Genomic DNA, 20,892 nt, shown 5'->3' with positions numbered 1-20,892 from the left:
ATTATAAACCTACCTATCAATGTATAAAAAAGAGTGTCCCTTTGTGAGTTTGTTTTTTAAACAAATCTATAGTTTTATTCTAAGATTGATGAATTTTGCACACCCTTCAAAACCTACTTACCGCCTATGTCAGAATTTTCATACTTTTTTATGCAATTAATTATGCACACTTGACGTTCAAAGTAAGAGGAAAATTACTGTCTGCATCTGATTTCTAAAAACTCGCCCAAAAGCAACGCCGGGGACTTTAGATAGTTTCTTTATAATCTTATATTGTTACTTAACTACTTATTTATATTTTTAGTCACAATTTTTTTAAATTTAAAATAAAGCTTGCTTCAGGCACAGATACTTTTCATATTTCAGATTTATAATAGCCGGATTAATTAATGTGTATAATATTTCTTCCCGGCCAAACTGTAGCCTAAAATTAAAACATCAACATGATAAATCGGGAAGGAAAGAATAAAGGGAAAAGGAACCCCGACTTCTAACTACCGTCGTCCGTCGTTCATCAAGATAGCGATGGAAAAATTGAATACTTTAGTGGGAATAAAACACGCATCGGCTTTCATAGCCTTATAGACCGAGGGTGGTTATTGGGAGGGTGGGGTTGGAAAGAGAGGTAAGAACGGGGGATGAGAAGCCACCCTGCAGTAAGGGACCGCTGAGGACTTCTGGTCACAATTCTGTTTTATAAACTAAACGTCGGGGGGTTAAATGTGAATATAAAGCTTCTCAAATTAATTATAAACCTACGAGTAAAGATATATTAGATTTAATTTGTTTGTCGCTTTGTTCTCACATTGTTTTCAACAATATTGCCAAGTTGGTGATAACGATAAAGTATTTTAAAGTTTTATTTTTGCTTTCTGACAAAACTATAAATCTAAAAATATGCTTATAATACTAACTCTTGAACAGTAAGCTCTGCTATAGTTTTCTATTTCGGAATATATGTGAAAGCATTTTGAAACACATCTATTTGAGTTTAATTTTTGTTTTCTTGGACTTCATTTCTTGAGTTTCATTTTGACTTGGAATCTTGAAAGTGGAAATAAACTCATTTCCAGAAATCTGATCAAGCTGAAACTTGGCACAAAGTCTCGTTGTCGATGACAGTGCATTCAATCAACTCTTTATGGCAATCACACATACACACGTGGACATATACGCATTTCTCTGAAATTTGGTAACGTTGCAGCAGTTAATATATAAATAAATGTCGGTCCTACGCAATCGGGACCCCTTTGTTATTTACGGGTTGATTTTTCAGTAGATACGCTAGTACAAACTGTTTGAAAAATTCTTATTGAATCTATATTTTTGTACTTCAGTGTATTTAACGTATATTAAATGTAGACATTTACATTATTTAGTGCCTTCAGTTTAGCTAAAACAGTGCTTTAGAAATTTAAAATCAAAATATAAATTCTAACGTTTTACAAGTTGAGGACCGTCGAATAACCGAAAACGCAATGGTAAAAAATTACAACAAACGTGAACAGTTCATTAGGGATTATACCCTCAGATAGGAATGGAGGGCAGACCGAGGGTAACGCATTGCCAATAATGGGGCACAGAGAGGCTATGCTACATGCATTACTTGTGATGCTGTAATGATTGTAGACAATAAACCGTTTTACCGTGAGAGGGACACTCAGCGTCATGAATGCTCTTTTCCTCTTCTTTGAGTGTTGAGCATTCCACTCACATTCGCTCGCCTTGGCAATAAATGTTGGTTTTTTAATGATTATATTGCAGAGGGAGGATCGCTTTCGGATTGGACTCCAAATGTCTTTGTGATTGATGCTCGAGTGACGCGGTGAACGCGAAAACCCAGCTCGAATAATGGCCGATTCAAATAGCAAAGTATTATACTTTAAAATAAATCCTTTATTTTACTCTGTGGATGGGACTCGATATTGTGACGATTCAATAGTCACAAGTTTGGTGGTAATTCAATGATATTTCAATGGTTTTTATAGAATGGCCAGATTTCGATCCCCTGCTTTGTTCTCAGGCGTATCGTATCCAACACTTGAATATGTTTTTTTTCTTTTTTCCTGAACACAGACGTTTTAAACGCTCCGCTATCGCAATTATCATTGGAGAAAAATAAGTATTGTTAATTTATTAAAAAATCTATTCAAATTATTGGTAATCCGGTTAAAAACGGGATTACAAGCCGTTTCCTGTTACACTTTTAGTAAATTCAAAAAGCATCGGAACACGTGTTCATTCACCTGCATTTGCCTTGATAATATACAATGCCGAAATGCGAAAGTATTAGAATTTTTATGCACATGGGTTTAGACATCGTGATAACACATTCGTATTTTATTGAGAGTTTACTACGAAACCTTTCAATTCATTCGTTAATGGCCTGCAATCCAGTTTTTAACCGGCTTACGAATAATTTGAAGAGAATCTTAATAAATTAGCAATATTCAATATCATAAATTTTTCTTCGCATCAAGTCACCTACCTTGTTAATTGTGAATTGATTTGGTTTTACGTACTCAATCAAAAATAGTAGGTAATCTAAATTTCTGTGGCTTGCCTCTGAAGAGACCATTATTAGTTTTCTTCATAAATTGAACATCGTCTCATACATACTATTCTATTATTCTGACTCTTAACACGGCCCTACTCAAGTATCTGATTCACTTGATCGTGCCATGTCTTCCTCGTACATCCCCAACATGGCCTAATGGCCATGGCGAAATCGAAAGGTTTTTTTAGAGTTCGACCGGTCGGTGGCTGAGCTGACATCGGGTTTGGGTCCCGGGAACCCAGGAGTAGTGTGTTCAATTCCTCGGCGGGCTAAGTCCTCCATCACAACACAAGCAACATTTTCCGCTTACTGTAGTGGTAGTAGGAGATTTTTAAATATTGCCAGATTATTCGTAACCCGAGAATGTTTGTCTTTCTTTGAAAAAAAAAAGATTACCTAGTTTTGAGACCAAATCGCAATAAAAATCCTATAACTGACATTGGCCTTTTGACACCGTACCACAGAATTACCCTTATAACTCCTTTACCCTAAAAAATCGTTTAAAAAATCAATGTGTTCTTAACAGAATTTTTTTTATATAGAAAATCAATTTTAAAACATATTCAATTGTTTTCAGTGGAAATTTCAAAAACGGTATTTAGAGCTGAAAACGTTTTTCTAAGATCGTATTTAGGTGTGAGTGAAATGACAAGATTATTCTACTTTTGCATGAATTACGTCAATTATCCCATCGCTAAATGGTGAAGTAGTTGATGTTATTTTCTATGACATGCTGTAGATAAAACACTGCACATTGGACGAGGACGTATACTACGAGTAGGTACTAGACTAGGATAAGAGGAAGTAGATTTGTCATCACATCCTGAGCGGGATCCGACTAGGAGGCAATGCACTCTCATCTATAACGCCGCTGATAAGATGATGCTGCGCTGTCTGAATACTGTGGACCAGGAAAATATACACAAAACAACATTAAATTAGTAAGCTTCAATATCAAATAGGTTGGAAAACAGTTTTTGAAGTGAAACTTCTTTACGCGCGTCATGCATATTCGAGGACCGGAGTAAAACCGACTCATGACCGTCACGAAAAACAGTGATCATTTGGTGGTGGGGGTACGGGTCCCCCACCACCGCTCGCCGTTCACTGTCGCTCTCTCACCGTAGTCGCTTACTGAGGTGAGGGAGCCACTGACGAACGTTCTCTCTCTCTCTTCTCTCTTTTCCTCTCTCTCTAGCCAACGACGCCACGCCAGGCATCAGCTGCTTGCTTCGTGTACTGCGCGGTGAGTGTAATACGAGTGAAATACGTAATTGATTGTGGTTTATTCGATTTGGAACAGAGTTTTAGTGTCAAAAATGAGTAGTGACGAGATAGAAGTGAGAAAAACATTCGTGGCACAAGAATAATGAAATGAAAAGAGAGAGAGAAGAATACTAAAAGTTTCACTTCCGTCGTGCATAGGCTTGCCACACACTGTATTTTTTTTAAACAAATGCCTTTTTTCTGAACACATAATTATCCTTACTTAAATATTTATATTAATTTACACGGTATCCGCAAACATGTGGTACAAGCGGGATACTGGTGAATCTAAGTCACATAGGTATAGAGATTGAAAACACACTGGTCTACGCTTCGACCCAAGACAATAAAGAACTGATTGATTTAAAAATTCCAACTTCAAACTGGATTCACTCGAAATCAAAAACTCCAAACATCATTTTTTATACCTCGCAATCGACTCGTGTTATGTAGGTTCACCGATTTTCCACTTAAATCATTATTTCCGGACACCATTTACCTGCTTATATTTTCGAACATCTCGCTTTATTGAGGTAAAGCCCATTAGACTAATACCGCCCTTGTGAAAGCCCCATTATGCTTTATAGATTTGAATGAAACCAATGTCGCCACTGACTTAGTTCTAGCCCATTTAGCAAGCTCTCTGTCTCTCTTACTCAGAAAAAATATAACATTTTCACATATTAAAATGGCACAGTAGTTCTGCTGTTCCCAACTGTATGAATTAGGATATGCTGTGAAGCAGATAGTGGAAGGAAGCGGAAGGAGATGGGAAAAAGGAAGGTTTGAAAGTGTCTATTCATATCTGGTCACAAATCACGGCTAAAACCATTTCAAACAACGTTTCACTTCTTAATGGTGGTCTTACATCAGAGCAATACTGAGATTATCTTCCACTCTGGATGTAACTATAATGGTTACCTAAACTACATTTCTAATTACGATACCGTGTGATTTTATGCAATGTATTAGATTTTGCTCGTATTGTAGAAAAACTTAAAAAGATTTATTTAATTTGTCGTGAAATTTTAACAACTGCTTACTGTGTTTTGCTAAAAGACGAATACATTAGGATGTGTTGATGTTCAATAAATATAAACAAATGAGATAAAGGATAGCATTCGAAGTATAATTATCTTATCCGCAGGATGCGAGGAGTAGTTACACATCGCCCGCTAAAGTAAACCATTGACAACAATGAGATACCGACTTACCATCCCGAAAAGTTATTTCATCACAAGTCATAAATGAGATAATAGATTACTAATGCTTTACACAAACCAGATAATGCACTTTAAATATTTCGTATTTGACTGGCTTATACCAATGGGCGTTTTACACGATGCTTTTCTTTAAACAGTGTCCATATGGTGAAATTATTAAATGCATAAAATCATACCTCTATGGCCGTACCAAACCTGTACAAGCGGGTGGTAAAAACTCTCCCTATGTGACCCTCACTTCTGGAGTCCACTAGGATTCAGTGCTGGGGCCCCTACTTTTTATTTTGTTCATCAATGATCTTGCCAAAATAATAAAATCATTCAGACTTCTTTCCCATTGTTATGCTGACGATCATCAAATCTATTTCTACTGTGCACCGAATGAGAAAGACAAATTAAAAAGTATCTCTGTTAAATGCATTGCTGCCATAGCAGAGTGGATGTCTTCGAACAAACCAAGACTAAATCCATCCAAAACAGAATTTTTCTGGTCAAAAAAGCGCCAGTCAATGTTAGACAAATCTACTATCATTAGTTCTGGCTGCAACATAGTTCCTAAAAATGGCATTAAACTCCTAGGTAAACCCTCCTCCTCCTCACTCCTCCCGTAAACATTAATAGAGACGATGGAGCTAAGCTTAATAGTTCTTGGTATCCGGTAATTGACGGATACACCAGAGCTAAACGAAGAAAACCACTTTAAATAAAAAAAAATGATGATACGTTAATGTTAGCTCAGAGGGTTGGAGCTGGCAACACGGTATCACAACCTCATACATAAGCTCACACTTTTTAACACAACCTCAAATAACACATCTGCCCTGATGATGGACACTGCAATGCTGTCCGAAACGTTGGCTAAAGAAGGAGTTAGCGCAACACGGCATAATACCTCAAAAACAAATAGCAAAAAAAACTCCTAGGTGTTCATGTAAATGAAGATCTTTTACTTAAATACCAAATGAACAAAACTGTAAGCATCAAATCTATAAGGAGAAATATTCCGGCTAACGCCACAAAGATGCTGATAGACTCTTACGTTGTATCACGACTCGACTATTGCAATGGCATATATGCAAGTCTCCTTAAAATATACACTGACAGACTTTAGTCAGTTTTTAAAGCTGCAGCAAGGCTGATAACCGGTGTTTCCAAATATTCCCAAATCTCACAAAATCTGCGGAACCTTCATTGGCTAAAGTGCCCGGAGAAAATCCAATTCAAACTCTGCTGGATGGTTTTCAAAGCCATATACGACGTGGCACCACCCTACTTGTCGGAACTGTGCGTTCCAAGCGACGTTCATATTAGGCAAGCAACCCTTCGGTCATCGTCTTCAACAGCCATACGTAGACTCTCAGTACCTATGCGCATTTCCAATACCAATTTTGGAGACCGGGCTTTTGAAGTAGCAGGCCCAACAACTTGGAACAATCTCCCTTCACATTTGCGAAAGATCGTCATTTGCGAGTTTAGAGCTAAACTAAAGACTCACCTTTTCAACTTGTCGTATCCAGAATAATGACCGCATTTTTTCCACTGGTATTTCAATACTCAGTCCAGGAGAGTTAACTTTCTCCTTGACTACCCACTTTAATGTAATAACCATTTATTTTGCGTAAACTTCTTTTTGTAATATTTTTATATCTTACCACAGACACCATGTGCAGAAATCTTAACAATCTGTATTCGTAGGTAAAAATGTATTTTAGACGTAAATTACTGGTTTAGCAGTATTTTTTAAGTACCCACTCTTTCATATAAATATATATATAGTTTTAAGACACTAGTTAAAAGTATTAAATGTAAATCACTGACATTAATTTTAGTTATAAGCCACTAGTTCTCAGTCATTAGCTATCAAACTTAATTATAAACCACTAGTAAAAAGTTATAAGTCTAAATGATAGAAATAGATTAAATTCATAAATTAAGTTGTTGATCGTCCTTGAGGTGCTTTTCTCACGAAAACGGCGCTACCCGAAAAATCCAGTCATTATTATATTATGGAGCGTGTTTTCATATTAATTTGAGCCGACAAAACGAACGTGTTATATTTTGCTACTTATTTTCATACAGTTTAAGATGGCGGGCATTATTTCACATCTGTCATTGTTTTACGTAACTATATTATGTTGAAATGTTTATTGTTTAGTTAAATGGTGCTAAAAGAGAGTATAACATGGGCTTTTTATACAGAGGACTTATGTCGACCTGTATTACTGTTCGATATTGTGAATTTCACGTGTATTTTTGATGATTTGTTGGCAACGGCAAAGGCAAATGACAGATGCTTTTATGTTATCTATGGTTATGTTCAGGGTGTTACCGATTTAAATATTATTCTTATTATTGTCTCAAAATATTATTTCTTCTCATTAGGCAACCATCTGTATAAATGAGTAAGAATGAAAATAATGATCGAGTAAAGTGATTTTTTTCATATGGGTTCCGATATAATTTCCATACGGGGATCGTTTTGCAATAAAGCATCGTGTAAATCGCCCATAAATAATTAACTTCGTTGTGGTTTTTATTTTAACATCATTATAAAATACTATAACGCCTACATGAAAGCCAATAATAAAAATAATAAAATATATTTGATAACTAATCAAAACCATCCAAGTACAATGCTCCGAAAAATCAAAAGCCCAATCAATGTATAAAACAACAATCACGGTCATATTACAGAGAGTTATCGAGAGTTAGAGAGAGTTAGAGAGGGTTAAAGAGAGAAGCTTTTTAATACGCTGCCGGACACTCTTGAAGACTTTGTTATCACAAAGCTTTAGTAAAGGATAAAGTCCGTGATAGATAGTACGACAATCGATCAAACAGCCGCCCTCTTCCGCCACTTCCGGCAAGATGGCAGCTCATATCCGGGTTCCGGTGTCTACTGCCGCCTCCACTTCCGCCCGCCGAAAGGAAGTACCTAGTCTTGGTAACTTCCTCGGTGAAAACGGTTTTCCGCACGAAACCTGTTAGTAAATAATGCCAAGGGTGGAAAAGTGGATAATTTGTGTAATGTTTCAATAATTAAACTGTTCTGCTTTTTTCACCGAATTCACCGCTTTTATTTTAATTTTATCACCTACAGCAGATAGACGAAGAAAATACATAATCCAAAGCCGACGGAAGCTGATTAGAATGATAAGCAGATGGACTAAGGATATATGACTGTGTTTTATTATGTATTAGCGCAGACACATAAAAAATCATGTTAAAGTATTTGTTAAAAAACTTAAATTTACCGGTAATTTTTATTTGAATACCGCACAGAGTCCCAACTGCTCCCAACCATCAAGACCCAGCAAGACTATGGCATCTCCAATTGGGGTATATTATAAGGCTGAATGAAATGGGGAGGGGAAGGAGATAAGAGAGAGGAAGGTAGGGAAGTACCTGGCTATTCAGATTGAAATGACACAAATTAATCAAATGAAATTTACTTGCGCTCGCCGGGATTTGAACTCGTGATCTTCGGATTGCTAGTCGAGAGTTTTATCCCCCCTCTACACCCAACTGTCAAACATTTGTCAGCATCTGTCCAAAATTTTAACAAAATAATTGCAAATTTCAAATAATAAAAATACAAAAATGTGAAACCGCGCAAGAGGTCCGACTGTTCCCCACCGTCTGGAGCCAATGAGACTATGGCATCCCCAATCGGGGTATTTTGTGAGACTGAAGGTAGTGGGGAGTGATAGAAAGGGAAAGTGGGGAAATACCTGGCTATTCCAATCTGGTCACCAAATACGGCCAAAGCCATTTCAAGCAACATTTCAATTCTGAATGGCGGTCAGACACCAGGGCAATACTTTTTTTAGATTAGATTTATTATTATTTAGAACTATTATTTTAGAACTCCTGAAATAAGGACGATTTCGTGAGGACATCATAATTTAATACTGACATAGTTTTGTGACTATTGACTATTCCATATCCCAAGGTCCTGTTCAAAATATTGTCATCTCCCTTTATTCTTTTAAACCTTCCCTTAAGTCTTACCTGGGAAGAAGTAAAAAGGAAGATAGAAGACAAAACTATCTACTATCTATGAGTGATATTCAATTTAATAACACATGTCATTTGTTTTCACCTATAAATTTTAAGTGATTCATACGATGGAATTTTCAAGAAACCAACAGCATCAAACGGTAAGACTTTCTCCATCCATATTTTTTTTAGACAGAACGTCAAGAGGACATCGTACACAAAAATAATAGATTTATTGTTTAAATATAATTGACAATATTATGTTATCGTTTTTTAAAAATTTTATCTCAAATCATTGTACGTATTTAGTTTTTTTTATCTGCCCGAAGAAGACAGTGTTGTAATAACCCTTTTTTATAATTTATCTAAAGGTGACACAAAATCGATCGACTCAAATCTTCAATCATTCAATCGCACCAGGTGTATCAAAAAACATCCTAGATATTAAATTAATATCGCGTTGTCAAATCCAATTCTATTTAGCATCAGTATCACCTGGCTACTGGGAGCTGGGTAGATACTGGATGTGGATAGAGTGCAGCTTGCACGAGCCGCATCGGATGACATGTCATTAGCGGAGGAAGAGGTGTGGCAGGCGCGTGCCCGGGGAGCGACGCCTACCAAGATGTTGGTAATTGTCACATACGATAAGCAGGTAACACACTCCTGGATGATTTATGGTTTTATGATATTTTGATAATTTGACAAATGTGTTATTTCTGGTAGATACGCAAGCAATCGATTGTCTACAGCATTTAAAAGTGTAAATATCGCAAAAGCGTGTTACTGCTAGCGCCGATTCCTCAGGCAGTCAAACATAGTAGCCTCAGTTGAAGGATTCTTTACAATTTTGAAATAACTCGTTCACAGACTTTCACTTGATCTTTATGGCAAAACTTCAGCTTCATGATCGACTCCCAGAAGACCTGTGATAAGAACTACGAAGTTTTATCGGTTAAAATCCCTGCTAGTTGTATATCTTGTTGAATATCTCTCGTACAATAATAATAACATGGCATTTATATAGCGCATTTTAGTGTTATTTCTCTTCAAGTGCGCTTAAAAAAAAAACGAATATTGATAAAATTGAAAATTGATAAACTTAATATGAATAAAAATCGTAAAGATAATAAAATAGCAATTTTAAAATCATACATGTGCTCATCGTATCCAAGATTTAACTTTCTAATGAAACTCTTTTTATCTGATGTGACCTGCCAGGTAAGTATGTTTTCTGTATCTGCTTGTTCATTATAAGTTGCTAAATATGTAAATACTCGTATATATGTCGTTGAGATAGTAGTTATAGGCCTTAGTCGTAAGTCCCCAGATGTACATCTTAGAGATAAGTCAGTAGTTCTAGTATTAACTATTTAAGACATATATTTGTACAGCGCCCTTGAGGTGATTTCTCACGAAAACGGCGCTATATAAATAAGCCAAATATTATTAGATAGAGCCTAGAAAGTCAACCTTATACAGCGGCTTTAGGTAATTTTTCACTAAAACGGCGCTATATAAATTATCTGAATATTATTGTTATCATTATTTTCACTGTACGAAGTTTATGAATCTTCCACTAACTCAAATGTTTAATTTTTACCCTTCGTATTTCGCAGTACCTAATTAGCAAGCGGCCAGGTAAAATAAATTTGTTATGATATTCAGCGCAAGAAATAATTCTAGCAAGGCCCGGGTAGCAGAAGACGATAAGAGATCTTAGAGGCAGCTGACGCGTGCCACTTCCTCCCCTTTCTCCCTTCTGTGGCAGGAAGCAACTCCTCAATGGAAACCAGTTCCATTTGCTGAAATAAAGGCCGGACACAATGCAAGGCACTTCATAATAAAACCGTTAGCGGGGCGGGGAAGCCCTGAGTTTCTGAATTAAATGCCAATCCATAGACGTGAAGAAGTTTATTTGTATGGATAATTGTCATACAGCCGCTGGTATTATCTTACTCTTGTGTGCTTTGTGCAGCTTGCTGCCGGGGAACATTATTTTGGCTTTTATTTACAGAAGGTGATTGTAATAAGTTACCTTTAGGGATGAAAACATCAAAGGAATATTCTAGAAGAGTGGTGTTTCATCTAAATAATATTATGAGGCAAGATAATTATTACTATAATGGAGATCTTTATTATTTTGTGAACATTTCGGGTTAGCAACAGCCTGCGCGTATGAATTGATTGAATTGAATTGTTTTGTTTCGTATTTGAAAACAAATTCGTGAAACAATTGTTGCCAATGAATGCGTACAGCAGATAGACCAAGAAAATACATAATCCGGAGCTGACGTAATACTGACGAGTACGCCAAGCGGATAGACTAAGTAGGTATTAACAGAAAGATAAATGTGCATGATTATATAATAGCGCATACCTGTAAAAAAATAATAATTTGAGAAGCTGAAAATATTTATTAAATATCTGCACAGGAGCCTTTCAAAAACTAATATTTTCAACTTTCCTTATAACGTAATAATATTCTTTACTGGCAAATTAGACAGCTGATAAGAATTTAAATTTCGAATGAATACTGTTAGTAAACTTGAAAAATGACGATATCGATCGTAAATTTAAACAAAAGAAATACGCATTGCAACTATTGTTAACTAATTAATTCAAATAAAATAATTTCTGATAATAGTTAAAACTTTATCGCTTGTCTGACTTTTTTGAATTCCAATTTTGAAATGATCACTTTAATTCAAAATAATTTTAGTTCACTGACGTAGATTTCACACAGGTATTTTTGATGGGGTGAGTTCGTGAATTGTAAAGTCGGGCACGTTTCATTATAAAGCATGATCATTATAGGCAAATCAGTTGCTCTAGTCAGATTCATCTCGACATGAGGCGACTGGGTCCTTTTTTAGAGAGAATAATAGAAGATCTTGTTTATGAACATTTATAAATACTGATGAAATAGTGCATCATATGTTTGTATCATCACTACCTACCTCTAGGGAGAATTGGCGAGATGATTAATTAGCATTACGCCAATTATTTCAAATCCTTTCTCAAATCAACTAACTGCAAGCTCGCACGGTGGCGTACAATATGCCTACATTATGATATTTGTATTAGGGTGGCATGAAGGTGAGGAGGTTACGGGGAGTACTAGCGCGTACATCTGGTTCAGTAAAGAGCAGCTGGCCCAGTTCCGCCCGTTTCCTGGACATTGTGCGCCGCGCGTCATCATCCCCGCCGCCTCCTGAATGCCTGTCCCTTATCATTTCCTCAAAGAAATCTCACTAAGAAAGGGGACATGATATAAATAGTTCTAATGGCATAATGCAAGTTTAAATTCAAGTTTGTTTTGTTTCTGGCGTAGGGTCGAGTGGCTTAGACAAAGGGCGCGAGCCGGGCGCGTGCTGCTTACTGATTTATTTACTGCATGCCCAGCAATACCTTCACGGAAGTAGGTACTTTCACGTTACATGTGAGCAATCGTAGTTAATTCAATTACCTACCTAAAATTTTAAACTCTAACTTCGACTGTTGCGAACTTCTGCAATTCATAAACTTACGAATACCTACAATAACAACACAACAAAATACAATATTCCACTGCAACACACATAAGCGCAATTACATTGCGAATTCCCCAATACAACGGTTTCACACTGTGGTACACACAATACTTAGGTGTTGTCGATATATTTAATAATAACTTTGCGAATTTTGTGGATCACGTAAATGACTTATTTCAACACTATTCCTTAATGGAAGTTGAATTTTTGTAAAAAAGTTAAATCGCTGTATTTTTTAATTTATGATCTTATTCATTTAAATTTTGTTTCCAGCATATATTATTTCTTAATGTAATTTTATTTTTATTATTTCTTTCTCATGTTTCAAAATTGTCTGTCATCAAAATTGTACCACCTACATGTAAAAGCCCTCTGGGCGTTAAATAAACAAATAAATTTAATTTAATTTAATACTCTTATACTAGTGTGTATACATATTATCTTCCGTACCTTACTCATTAAACTCGCACAATCATTAAACGACCATCTACTTATAGAAAAAACTTTTCCTGCAAATCCAACATGAATCCATAAAGGATTTTATCTACTTAATAGCTATACGTTCTTAAACTTTAATGTTATTTCTTGTATTCTTATTTAAAATATATGTTTATGACAATTTTACTTGAGTACTTCTTTTGGCGCTGAAATTATTACGCTGAAAGTTATGCTTAAATAGATTAATTAGTAAATAAAGCTTTCCTGAAAGGGGAAAAAGCGCAAGTCCCTCGAAAAATTAAATCTTAGTTCTAATTTACACAAATGAAATACAGAATTAAAATATTTGTCGGGTAAAAAAATATTAGACAATGTGTATGTATTTTATTGCTTATCTGAATTCTTGGTACGTCAGTTTCAATATTGAAAACGACAATTGAAATATTTTTTGATAAAATGGCTACTTGATAGCTTGCCTGATTTTTTGACACGATCAGTTACTATTTTGAAAATGACACTTAAATTCAAAACAGTACGACTAAGGCTATTTTTAACTTTTTACACCGCCCTTGAAATGATGATTTACATAGATAGCTCAATATAAAATAAGCAAGTGTTATTTTTACTCAAAATGGGGATGAAATTCAAGACACATTAGGTTTTATAAAAACCTAATCTTAATTTTCAAAAGACAACGTGACATTAAAACAACAAATCATGGCATTGATACATGCTTTCAAGATTGCGGTATCTCAAAATGTAGTCACGTGGGCACATTCATCCTTCCTAGAAAATCTGAAGATTATCTTTAATCCCTTAACCTTTGGTCAATAGCCGCCTACCATTCTAGATGAACGACATTGTGGGATTTTTTTTTCTATTTGCTCCTTAAATAATTTTAAATTCTTTTTGTGGTATCATTAAATTCAGTTAAACGAAACCAATAAACTTTTTTTAAACCACTACTTTAATAAAAAAAAATTGTTAATAAAAGCAAATTATTATGATAAAAAAAATATTAACTTCAATTTTTACCTAAAAGTAGATGATGATTTCTAGTTGGGATCTCTCGTGCTAAGGATTTTATTAATTACATGAATAATATGAAGTTATATTGTACGGTTTTTGTTTCTGTCTGTATTTGGTGTCTATATTTTCTGTTCCTGATCTCCCTTTATTTTATATCCAGATTTCTACTTGAGTTTTAAATATTATATTTTTTTTGTGATTTTCGATTGATGGTGGGATTTTGTTCTAGTATAAGAAGCTTCTTTGTCCAAATATCATATTCGTAGTTTCTTGTTGGATATGTAATGATGAGAGATATTTCCATTTATGGGTCCATTTTTTACATTTAACTTTAAGAAATATTTGATTTTGAAATCTGTTATAAGTGCATTAATTTTTTTTTAAATTTAAAATTTTAAGAAATGAAACGTCAAACATTACAACACGTATTTTCTGTTCCATTATTTCAATACCGAAATGAAGAGATTTTTCATATGACCAAGCTATGTTTTCCTGCGTTTCCTCAACTACTTATATCCACTACAGCTCCTTATGCTCAACAAATATCCTTGCATGTGTTTGCAATAATTCTAGATGCTTGAATCCACAACAGATACAACATATCTTATCTAGTCTGTCGCCTGACATCTTAGTGATTAAGGGCGGGTCCATGAAGCGAAGTGATTTATTGGGGACCATCAACATCTCGGAAGGTCAAAGGAGAGACGTTACGGAATGCTGGTGGGATGATACAGATAATATCATCTGGTTTAGGACAAAAATAATGTGGTGTCATTTAAGATGCGAGATAAGATTTAATTTTCACTACAGACTTTTTTGTTTTATATCTACTTAGGTTCTTATCAGAGGGCTTCAGTGTTTTATCAAATTCAAAAATCGGATCGAATTTGATTTATTATTTTCAACGCACATTTCTACACCCCCTCTCCCCCCACCCATCCCCTGATCTACGGCAGTGTCATTCGGAGGTTGTAAACATCACACCCTTCCAGATTGGGAACCCTCCTCCCCAACAGAAGCCGTTACGTCACCCACTGTGCTGGTAAACGAATCGCTCTTTGATCCTATATACTCTTTCAACTTTACAATTTTTAAACGCGTTTCAAACAAATCTTTCCAAAATCATAAGGGAAGGATTTGTAATTTAAAATGGAGTTTTGAAAAACAGCAAGAGATACTGTGAGCAGTGGCGTACCAACCTTTACGAAAGCAATCCGGGGGAGCGGATCTAAGAACGGTAACCATTGAATCAACCACGCAAAAGATAAACGAATTTAAGACCACAGGTCATCTTCACATAAACTACAATAAAATAAAAAAGTTAAATACTAAATTCTGTTCAAAATGTCATTAATTTTATGAGCTGATTGTTGAAATTTGCATTTACCAATCTAAAAATACAGAACGAAACAAGATGTTTATTGCAGGAGTGACAGTTTAAAAAAATGAACATATTTTTAACCCCTATCAGCAATAAAATATAATATTAGAACATGTGTAAACGCGTGTAATGTTCTTCCCGCGTTTCTACAGACGTGTATTAGTTAAGCCAGCGTATAATAATAAAGGGATAATAAAATCCCCGCGTATTAGGATCATATTGTAAAAAGTACACAGGATCAGAACCGTGTTAATACACGTTTAATAAAGACATTTGGTTCCGTCATGCGAGCCGTGTCGCATTGTTAGATGCACCCTAATGTCATCCATATCATTTTCTGTCCTCCTGTTACTATAAATAACATTTATATAACTAAATATGATTTATGGTTGGCAATTTGCATTTTTTATGGATATTTGCATTGCGGTTGGAGGTAAAACCTACAATATGGAAAATTGTGTTTTTGCAGACCCTACTGCGTAGTTTGTTCTTAACTTCCGTGAAACCCCCTTTAATCTTGGTACTATTGTTTATTTTTTACTGAGTCAGTCGAGAATTTACTTTTATATTATGTTTTATTAATTTTATTTCCTGCTAGAGCAATCTCGATAAGTTACAAAACTCATCGTAGGAAGAGTGGAACTTATATTACATAGGTGGGAGTTGATAGGTATAGTTTTACATTGTTTTTTTTTATGATTTTCACATACGAAACAGTACAAAAATAGGAAAATATTATAATTATAAATGTCACAAACAAAACATTAGGTACACAAATAGAAAAATGGAGGTTAAGTAGAACAAACAAGAAGAAACAAAAAAGAAAACAAACACATTAGCACAGAGTTAAGGTAGGAATTTAGAAGAATGTACTTACCCACTTACACATTGATAAAAAGAGATTACGCTCAATTGTAAATACAGGGGATAGAAAAGGAGAGAGAAAGAAACAAAACAAATTAAAATACGACAAGAATTACGTATTTTCGTTTTTATATGTTTTAAAAAAAAAAAATTGAAAAACCAATTCCATGTTTATATCTACGTATATATATTTTTTTTACATTAACGCCTCATAAATATAATTTCCCTTGAGGCCTTAATTTTTAGAGGTATGTGGAGGGTTTTTTCGGGGAGAGGAACGAGTGAACATGTTTTAAGAGGGAGAAAACACACAGGCCGACAAATCTCACAGTGCACAAATGTTGGGCGAGCGTTTAGCGTGTTTCCCAACCATGTACCGGTACTTAATAGATCAATGACGCTAGTTCCTTGCAGCATCTTCTATTAAAATATCGGTACAAAAAATACCGCACTCCACTTGACGCCTGTGGTCTTAAGATTACATTCCGCTTGTTAAAGGGGAATCTATCAAACGGACCACCAGTTATTAACAATTGCTTTCGCTGATCGAAACTGGGCAAACCTTCAGTAGTTTAAAGCAATATTAAGGACGGGTTGTTTAATAGAATTAGAACAATTCTTCAAGTTTCGAAGATTATTTTCAAGTCTGTGAAGAAATTAGATGAATTTGTCAAATTCTGTGAAACAACCGGTCCTTAGAATAGCTATTATTCGAATTAGTAAATTATGACATTATCGTGCCACTCTCACGTAGGTAGGTGTAAAGGATGGAAGCCGCACACCGCTGGCTCAGGGCCGGTCCTGAGCCAGCGGTGCCTGGTGCTAATAAAAACCTCAGGGGCGCTGTGTTATGTGTTATTTATTATCAGCGCTTTGCATCCTTGGCTCCTTGACACCTTGGCAAGTCGGCGCCCGGAACGAACTGCTCCAATTACGCCTGCACGGGACTGGCCCTGTCTGAGCTGGCACTCCCTTCTTGCTTTTTTACAATTATTCTACATCTTCGTAAAAAAATCGTCTTGAAATTGAAAATGTTAATAAAATGAAGATACTATTTCTTTACTCAAAATATCCCTGATGTTTATTGTACCAAATAAAAAAATAATAATTTTAACGTTTTTGTTATGACCTATTGTTTACACGTTCTGTAGAGGAAACTTTAAGACACGCCGAGTTTAAACGCTTCTAGTTTTGCTCTGTTCTATACTCAACAATACGAAAAACACTAATGAAAAATTGATCAAGATTTACGGTAGTTTATCTACCCTTGTTATGCAGGGACATTCACGTAATACACTCGACAAACGATGAATAATCATTAATTGAATATCGCTCTTCGGCGCTTTGAATACAGGTGTCCATTATTTGTCTTTGAATATTGGAGTAATTTTTTATGCTGCTGAACGTTCGGTTCCCGCCCATCATAAATTGAGTCTCTCGTAATGTCATAGTCAAAGCGGGGGACACAAAGGCATCCATTACGCCATTACTTAGTCGCTGACGATAATGGCATTTCATATCGGGGATGTTGTGTTTGGCAAAGGGGTGAAAGGGACATATTGGTGTGATTATATAACAAATATCACAAAAAAATCGATGGAAATCGTTACATAAACGTATAAACTTTTTAAGCATGGGGATTGATAGAAACAATAAATTATTATAAACAATAATTAGTCGCCTCTAATATCAATACAAATTGAAATTATCTCCCGAGTATAAATAAATGCCGCCGACGGGAATTGAACCCGCGCCTTCTGATGTCTGGTCAGACGCTCTGGACCACTGAGCCACGTTGGCTTATTTCCAACCCGCCAAATAATTCAATATTTACTAGTAATTCAATCAACAATTACTGCTTATTATAAATACTAGTTTATTTTTTTATTATTAGTTTATCATTAAATAAATAAAAATTTAGTGAAACGTTTTCCTGATATTAACACAGCCAAACTCGAACGAATATTAAACTGAAATCAACTTTTAAACGTTAGGTACACACAGGAGGCCCTGAGGAAATTTTTTTTCTCTGGGGATGCTGTATGGAGGGTATTTTTAAGGAAAGGAAGAAAAGGAAATTCTGGGAAGATGAAAAGTATGAGGGGTGGGTCTGGCGGTCAGTGTGTCGAGGAGTGACGGATGTCTGAATTCATTCTTCTCACTCTCAGTCCGGCTAAATAGGTCAAACGGTCTCACTCAACCAGTCTCTCCCGATTCGGCCCGCCACATACTAAGTGGGAAGACGCATCGCCGCAAGACCTAGGCATGTCTCACCTCGTGAACACGGGCACCCCCGCTAAGCCAACAAACCTAGCGAACAACTTTTTGTGACCTTTGGCAGAGGTGTTGGTCTTAATTCGGTGCTATATAAATTTTTCTTCACACTATAGTGCAATATTGAATTTTCTATTAATTTAATTTTGTCACTCTTGGCAGTTCATCAATTCTGGACCATTTCACAGCCCACCAGATAAGTAAATAATCTCTTAGTTTTATTTTATTTAGGTTTGTACAGATCCTGAGGTGCCATAGTAACAATCATTAAGACAATTTCTCTAATGTCTCTGAATCTTCGTATTTACCAATCCATAAAAGTTTTATGCAACACAATATGACATATATTACGCAGTAACATAAATGTCTGAATGTATAAATTAGAAATAAAAGATAAACGCAGGGTGTGATAGGAGTTGACCCCTAGAATCCCAATAACCCGAGGGACGAGGTAAATTGGTGTAGTTACAGAATTATCGAGGGTTGTGTGTTCTATATTTTATAGTTTTATGTTCCTCCGACACGGGGACCGGGGTAGCTAAATGTGACGGTGTGACGCGTGTTCGTGTCAGTTACTGTTCGATTGATGACTTTAATAATATATTTGCTGAACGGTGGATGGCTCAGACACGAATCTGTTTGTATAAATGGACGCCGCGGTGGAAATTGCTTCGTAAACTCCCCCTAATCGTGTGAATTTTCAATATAAACATTTATTTGTTTGATGTTTTAAATGATTATTTTTCAATTATGTATTGTTTATTTATTGAATAATTTGAGTAAAGATATTTCAACCTCCATTTTATTCAAAATGATTTTTTTAAATCTTTTCTTTGCTTAGTATTTGTGTATTAACTTCATACGTTAATCCGAAGCTTCTGTTAATGCTGAGTTTTCACAACGTTTGTTTGCTATTTATCTGTAGTTTAGTAACTAAGTATAAACATATTATGTAGGTAGATAGTTAATATGATTCATTCCTAGACTTGGTCTACCTTCGACAGTAAAAAGGAGAGAAATTTTAATATGTTTATGATCAAAGACTTATTTTATTTAATCGCAATGGCAAGTGCCAAACGAATGCATATAATTATATACAGAGCAAAACAGTTAAGTTCCACTGTAAAAAAAATATTACTAAAAATATAGGTGTGTATTCAAATAAAAGAAAAAAAATAATGCGATGGCAGAGAATCGAAACATGATCAACTGCTTGGAAGGCAATTGTGCTGACCATTATACCATCTAACTTAACTATTGTAAGAACTTGAATTTATTAGGGAAAAAAACAGACATTTGATGGTAAAAGGTATCTTAAAAAAAAACACAAATTAAAAATATATAATTGAATAGTGTAAAATTTAAGTAAGTACTCATACAAAAACATACCTACTTACATCATAAAATAGTGTTAAATGTGTATGTAAAAAACATTGTAATGAAAATTTAAAAAAAAATTAACTTTAAGATTTTACACACGGCAAGGATAAAGGGTTTCGTAATAAACAATTTATTACGAAACCCTTTACCCTTGCCGTGTGTAAAAAACAACATAATGAAAATTAAAAAAAAATAATTTTAAGATTTTACACACGGCAAGGGTGGGTTTCGTAATAAACAATTTGATTTATTTTTTTCAATATACATTTAGTAATTTGAGGACAGATGGAAAATATAAGCGTTTGAAAAGACATTATTGTTTTTTCAAGACGTTGTTCTGAAAAATTAATGTTGTTTGTTGATAATTACTCACACATTTTATTTAAATTATCTACACATCTCTAAATAGTATAAAATAAAGTCGCTTCCCGCGTCTGTCTGTTTGTGCGCTTAGTTTTTCTAAACTACGCACCGAATTGTGATAGAGTTTTCACTATCAATTAGAAAATATTATTATATTTACAGAAAGTAGAGAAAAGTTGAAGTCGTAAAAATATATTTTCCGGCGCTACATTCTAGCGCTGTCTAAACCTTATGAGATACATCAAAATAGTGTAGAACGGAATTGTATATCTTAAAAAGGCCAGAAAAGTCCACAACGGTATACGTCTATCTCCTAAGGATAACCCCCAGCAACGCCAGCTAGGTTTAGCATATTCACATCCAAAATTATATATTTTTTAACAATAATAATGAATAAGGAAAAAAATAGTTTAATTTGGAGAGTATCAGGTATCTGGAATATATTAATCATTTGTTACTGTTTTTTCCTTCCAATTCTACAATTCTTTATTACCTGCGTTTAGAACAATATTCAATTTTAAGTACCGATAATAGATTCACATTAATCAATTGACCTGAACGTAAACTGTCATGCAACGATTTTCG

The 20,892-nt window shown here is 35.0% G+C and overlaps 1 protein-coding gene and 1 non-coding gene across 2 annotated transcripts in view; both read right to left on the bottom strand.

Moving 5' to 3' along the window:
* ham (hamlet) overlaps positions 1-20,892 on the bottom strand; it is a 242,068-nt gene that overhangs the window by 140,029 nt on the left and 81,147 nt on the right. The gene's annotated exons all lie outside the window — the stretch shown is intronic.
* Positions 18,018-18,090, bottom strand: TRNAS-AGA (transfer RNA serine (anticodon AGA)). The gene has a single exon. It is a non-coding gene; the product is annotated as a tRNA-Ser (tRNA).

The sequence above is a fragment of the Hesperophylax consimilis genome, chromosome 1 (genome assembly GCF_061612785.1).
Source record: "Hesperophylax consimilis isolate HC1 chromosome 1, BYU_Hcon_1.0, whole genome shotgun sequence".
NCBI lineage: Eukaryota > Metazoa > Arthropoda > Insecta > Trichoptera > Limnephilidae > Hesperophylax > Hesperophylax consimilis.
The sequence above is the reverse complement of the archived record's forward strand: the minus strand, read 5'-3'. Positions and strand labels throughout refer to the sequence as shown.